This window comes from Typopeltis vanoorti, chromosome 22 (genome assembly GCF_054136105.1).
Source record: "Typopeltis vanoorti isolate ZY-2024b chromosome 22, IOZ_Tvanoo_1.0, whole genome shotgun sequence".
Lineage (NCBI taxonomy): Eukaryota > Metazoa > Arthropoda > Arachnida > Uropygi > Thelyphonidae > Typopeltis > Typopeltis vanoorti.
The window spans coordinates 66,661,007-66,667,865 of NC_143570.1; positions in this window are offsets into that span (position 1 = coordinate 66,661,007).

Below are 6,859 nucleotides of genomic sequence, written 5' to 3' on the forward strand. Positions count from 1 at the left end.
AGGCTTCATTTCAGTGATGCAAAATTATATAAATTAAGTGGATATTAAATCCAACATCATTTCAGAGCCGAATACAGAAACTATAAAAGTTTCATGCGAAAATTGACCAGAGAGCTTGTGGGAACACACCGCTGCCATACTATGAGTTGCCTTAGTCGAACCTAATGGGAAAAGCACAAACGCTTATAGTTTCTGCACGAAACTTTTGTAGTTTCTGTTTTCGGCTTTGAAATGATGTTGGATTTAATATCCACTTAATTTATATAATTTTGCATTGCCAAAATGAAGCAAGCCTTTGGCTCTTAATTTTAATAAATACTTTATGCACCACGACCGAGAGTTCGCTTATGGAAAACACACCTCTCTGACACTTCAAGTTCCCTAGTACTGAGACTTTTTGATCTCTTAGGTTTCTGCTTAGTCTCTGTCAGACTAGTGAAACTATCAAAATGGACCAATAGAAGGCATTATATGGGATGCTTTTAGCGTTTGTGCTTTTCCTATTAGGTTCAGCTCTATGGTCAATTTTCACACTTAACTTTTATAGTTTCTGTATTTGGCTTTGAAATGATGTCGGATTTAATATCCACTTAATTTAAATAAATTTTTGTCTATTAATGAGATATTAGAGTAAAAATATTCTTATAAATTTACTGTTAAAAAAAGTCAGTAGTTAAAGAGAGCAAAATAGAAACAGAAAAATTCTAAGTATCATTCCTGAAGGTAAGCCTACACTGATGAAAATATCTTTATTCTTTCAAAATATTTTAGCAGTGTAGACTGAACTGTTTTTAGCAGTGTAGACTGAACTGTGGACTGAACTAGTACTGAGACTTTTTGATCTCTTAGGTTTCTGCTTAGTCTCTGTCAGACTAGTGAAACTATCAAAATGGACCAATAGAAGGCATTATATGGGATGCTTTTAGCGTTTGTGCTTTTCCTATTAGGTTCAGCTCTATGGTCAATTTTCACACTTAACTTTTATAGTTTCTGTATTTGGCTTTGAAATGATGTCGGATTTAATATCCACTTAATTTAAATAAATTTTTGTCTATTAATGAGATATTAGAGTAAAAATATTCTTATAAATTTACTGTTAAAAAAAGTCAGTAGTTAAAGAGAGCAAAATAGAAACAGAAAAATTCTAAGTATCATTCCTGAAGGTAAGCCTACACTGATGAAAATATCTTTATTCTTTCAAAATATTTTAGCAGTGTAGACTGAACTGTTTTTTCTTTCTTAGAAACGCAAGTTCTGAATATCCTTTTAAATATTCTGAACATCCATATTAAATATCTGTTGATCAGTATATACACCATATTTGATTGTTTTTTTAAACATCAGGATATTTAGATGCTACGTCCTCATTTGCACTGACTGCCTTACCAATAATTTAACATTATGCAGCTGAACTTGTTTTTAAATCTTGGAAATTTTTTCCCACTTGGTTAGATGATAATAAATTTAGTATAATCCTCTATCCAAGTGTAAGCAAACAAAGTTTGCACCTGACTCTAATAGTTGCTACAAGCAGCAATAGCTCAACCCAACTATAACACAATAACTAATTGAGATTAACACGTTAGCTGCCATGCTACTTTGGCATAGTTTGTTCCCATACGCCGAGCAATTTCACTTCCTCAAGGTCAGTACGGTAATCTCGTTGCCAGCGGTAAGCGTCATACGAGTATACTCGTAGTTGGCTTGTGCAGAGCATATAATATCAATGAGAATACATAGTTTTGATGCTAGCTCCACAAGCCAAGCATTTTCAGTTCTTCAAGGTCATTACATTAATCTCGTTGCCAGCGGTAAGCATCCTACGAGTATACTCGTAGCTGGTTTACCAACTATGAGTATACTCATAGTTGGCAGCGAACATGTTAACTAAGTCAATTGTTGGGGGGGAGTTAAACACTTCGCTTCCTTCAAGATATAGTGTATTGAACTGAATGGACCGAGGCAACTTGTGGAGTAGGCTTGTCACTTGTCTTACTATCTCCCATAATGCAAAGCACATCTCCTTTCAGATGCATAATGCTATACATTAAGGGAAGGGCCACTACCCAGAATGTAATGGAGAAGTCATATTTACCTATACGAGTTGCAAAAAGGTGTCTCACCTTATTATTAAATTACTCTGGATTAGAGAGATGTTGGAAAATATTTTCCACTTGGATAGACTATAAATTAAAGATGCTAAGAAATGATATATACTTGGTTTAATCCTTTACCTTATTATTAAAATATTCTGGATTAGAGATAGTTGTTGGACGTTTTTCCACTTGGTTATACTATAAATTAAAGATGCCAAGAAATTATATACTTGGTTTAATCCTTTATCCAAGTGGTAAGCAAACAAAGGCAAGTGATGTGAAGTCATTAGCTTCTATATACGAGTTGCTCCAGTCCTGAAAATACTTCAAGTGTAAACTTTGCTTACACTTGGATAAAGGATTAAACCAAGTATATAGTTTCTTATTGTATCTTTAATTTATAGTATTACCAAGTGGAAAAACTTCCAATAACTATCTCTAATCCAGAGTATATTAACAATAAGGTGAGATACCTTTTGGCAACTCACATAGGTAAATATGTGACTTCTCCATTACTTCCACCTTAGTATCATCACCTTTGGGTCTGGCTCCCACCGAAGAGACCTCAATAAAGGTCGAAACTGGTCTTGGTAGTGGCCCTTCCCTTATGCATAGCATTATACATGTCCGCAAGGAGAAGTGCTTTGTATTATGGGATGCTAAGGAAAGTGATGAGTACTTAGTCCACCTTTACCACGAGTTGCCTCAGTCCTAAAGATACTTCAGACACAAACCTTGTTTGCTTACACTTGGATAAAGGATTAAACAAAATTTATTGTTTTTAAATCGATCACACCAACACTTGCATTAATCTTTTCTTCTACTTCATTATTTTATTTTATTCACTCTCTTATACAAATTTAAAGCTTTTGTTTGAATGGCTGGCTGCTAAGGGGATGCTCTACTTTTATCATTGTAACAATTCTGTTTCTTGCAGATGTCTGCAAACTGATGCAACTTTATCTTTTTCTTATTTCCCCTGAGTGTTTTAAAATATTCCGTATTGTAGATTCAGGCGTCTCATCCTATTTAGAAGTGTTTTTTTTTTTTTTTTTTTTTTGCATTCATAGTGTTTTTATCTGAAGGAATTTTCCATTTGTCCATCTTGTTAAGAGTACTTTTAAACCCGCTGTTAGTAAGGTGGGGTGTCACAGACTCCCAAAGATTTTAAATTGACTAACTTTTTAACAATGCGTGGCAGTGAGTCATGCCTCAGTATAGCTTCCTCACCTGTAACCTGCTACTCAATGCCATAGACGATAGGCTGTTGCATGCAAGCAAGTTTAGTGTGCAGAGGTGTAAAGTGTGCTGGGGTCCACTGGACCTCACCTTACCAAAAGTGCGACTATATTTACTTCCGGAACGAAAGTTGTTTTCGTGTATATTCTACTAAAATATCGTTACTGATGCGTCTTCTATATTTTTATATACGAACTATGAGCAAATATGTTTTCATAAATATTTAGAGTGTATTTTGAGAATAATATCTTTTTTTTACCAGTTGAGTTACGAGCAGGAAGAACAGGTTATGTCAACTTATAGATGACACTTTGACAGATGAGGAGCCATTTTAGCGGAGATTATGATAGTGAAATTGATTTAGAATTAGTCAGTAACCATGAGTCTGATACAGAACAAGACTGTGAAGAAGAATCCACTAATATTGATTAAAAGGATATGGATTTCTATAATACACTACATTATTTGGGTGGGTCTGTAGGACCCCACCAGTGGCGGGTTAAAGATGAGTAAACCAAATCGTGAAAACCAATGTGCACTCTGACGTACCAGATTTAAACACCCTAATGGTAACTGGTTAACCTGAACTGTTCAGCCTTGCATAAGCTGAATTTTTGTTCGAATTAAATGTGACCTGGTATCATTGTACAATTTGCACTAAATCAAATATTGCATTATTTGAACTTGCATTTATTATTATTATTTGACACCTCCAGGGAGTCCAAGGACTTATTGAGGGAGGACACCTTCTCTACAGCTCTGCCTCCACCACTCAATCCACCACCAGCACTAGTTTTTCCACAGACAATCACAAACATCCATGCCCACGGCAGGATTCGAACCTGCAGCCTTTTGACCGGAGAACAGATACACTAACCACTCGGCCAGCCAGGCTGGCCACGGCCTTATTTATTTGTGAAGCACTGTTATAATGATAGTACTACTATTGTTGTTTCCTGATGTCGTATATTGCTCATATTTGAGATAGAAGATTAAATGTCATCAACTAGAACAATGTCAAGTCACAGTTGTTTTCGTTATGCAGCACAGTTTCCTTTCTCAGTATGTGGCACGCTTTTTTAGCATATGAATAATTTTGTTTAGATGCTATGGCAGTGTCTGCCACAACTCTGCCTTTTATTTTGCTGCCATTGTATAAAAACTGTCGTGGAACTTTTAGCAGTTTAAGAAACAACTATATTCCGAAATGTTTGAAATGAGTCGGATGATATTACTGTGTGCGTGTGTGTATACACATGAATTTTTCTCTCCCCCCCCCAAGAGGTAGTGCTCTATCTTGGGACCAGTATCAAATTTTCAGCAGAGATTTTCTTATTAGCATTTTGTATCAGATATTTCAGTTTAATATCTGGCATGTCTAAGTTCAAGTCTGGCTGTCGACTGGACGAACTATTTCTTTGCCTTTCTTCGACTGGTTCCCAAGTTAGTATCTCTGGCATAGGCAAACTAGTTTTTAACCCCCAGAAAATCAAGAAAATCAACCACAGAACCTATACAAGAAATAGTGTAGGTTCTGTGGTTGATTTGAGAGATAGCTGGCCCAACATTATTCACTAATTATAAGCCATAACCTATGAAGAGACTAGCAAAGAAGTGATTCCATCTCTTGGTACCTAATCCTAACTCCAAAGATAGCCTCTGAGAATCAACAGTTTTGTGTGATACCATAATTTTCTTCCATTTAATCCTGTGGAAAGGAGGCACCCTTCCTACACTCATTAGTTGTGTGTCTTTCTCTTATGTACAGAAAGTTAACAGTGATACATAACCTAGTTCAACAATATGGTGTCCTTGAAACATTGAGAAGCAGGGTCTATTTTTACAGTGACATCATTTTGCCAGAAAATTATCCATGCCACATTTTTTAAGTCAATGACTATGGCTCCTATAAAACAGATATCCCCACACACCCACAATGGTGGTCTGAAAAGTTCTTGGCCTAACATGAAAAAACGAATAATCTATCAATACTTGTAATCCTGAAAAGGACTGTCTTGATGCCCTGAAAGGAAATACTTTTGTTTTTTATGATTTAAATATGAGGATTTACATGAGGTTGTTCTGAAAAGTTCTAGGCCGAATAATGAAAAAACAAATTTATAATTTCAAACTTATTTTTATTTTTCAACATAATCTCCCTTAAGACTAATACATTTATTCAGGAGTTTCCCAGCACCATCATCCCATTCCTGTAGTGGTTCTCAGTAAGATCTGTAAAATATCCCTCTACAGCTTAAATCACCTCTTGATTCGAAGAAAAACACTGACCAAAGAGGAACTGTTTTATTTTTGGGAAGAGATAGAAGTCAGGGAGGAGCCAAATCAGGAGAATAGTGTGGATATTCCAACAATTCATAGTGCAGCTCCCTTAATTTTCCCATTCCCAAAACACTTTTGTGGGCAGGTGCATTGTCCTGATGAAAGATGATTTTTTTCTTCTGCAAACAGAGTCTTTTCTCACGAATTTTTTTGTCTAGTCACTGGTTAAAAGATCACAATAATATTCCCCGATTACTGCTTTACCCTTTTCAAGATAATTAATAAACAAAATGCCTTTAGCATCCAAAACACTGATGCTATGACCTTTCCTTGATGGAACTGACTATCTCTTCTTTGGAGCTGAACAACTGGCTTCTGTCCACTGTTTTGACTGCTGTTTGGATTCTAGTGTGTAATGGTGAATCCAAGTCTCATCCATAGTAATAAATCAATGCACAAAATCAGTTTTATTCTTGTTAAAATGCTCCAAGCACTGTTCAGAGATTTTCATGCGAGTGCGTTTTTGATCTGCTGTGAGCAAGCATGGCACCCATCTTACACGAAGCTTTTTCATTTGCAATTCTTCATGCAAAATATATCCTACACGTTGTTTTGAAATGCCTATAGTCTCAGCAATTTCACACACTTTGACTTGCTGGTCATCCAGTACCATTTCATGCACTTGATCAACGATTTCCGGTGTTGTTACTTTTTGGACGTCCTTCAAGTGTATCATCTTCAAGGCGGGTACGGCCACGTTTAAACTCAGCAGTCCATTTCTTAATTGTCGAAAATGAAGGAGAAGAGTGTCCATAAACTTTTATGAACTTCGAATGAATTTCTTTTGGCATTAAACCTTCTTTTACAAAGAATTTTACAACCACACGATACTCAATTTTATCCATTTCAAGGGATACAGACAACACTTTTGCTTCAGACAGCTGCATAAAACAAACTACTTAAGAGAATGACTTACAGTTTCACATGGATGCTTATGGCAGATGTACCAACTTAGAAAAAATAATCTATGGTCATGGCGAAGAACTTTTCAGGCCACCCTCGTATTTTCTTATAAAAATAACAGCAAAACTATTTCCATCCACTCTATCTGGGATGTCTAAATAATAGTCCTAAAATAATCATTTCACTACTTTAAATCCTTGAGACTGGATAATCTCAGGCTTTGCTTGGGCATTCTCCATTTAATCCTGTGTGAAGGAGTTGTCTCCTTTCCACAGGATTAA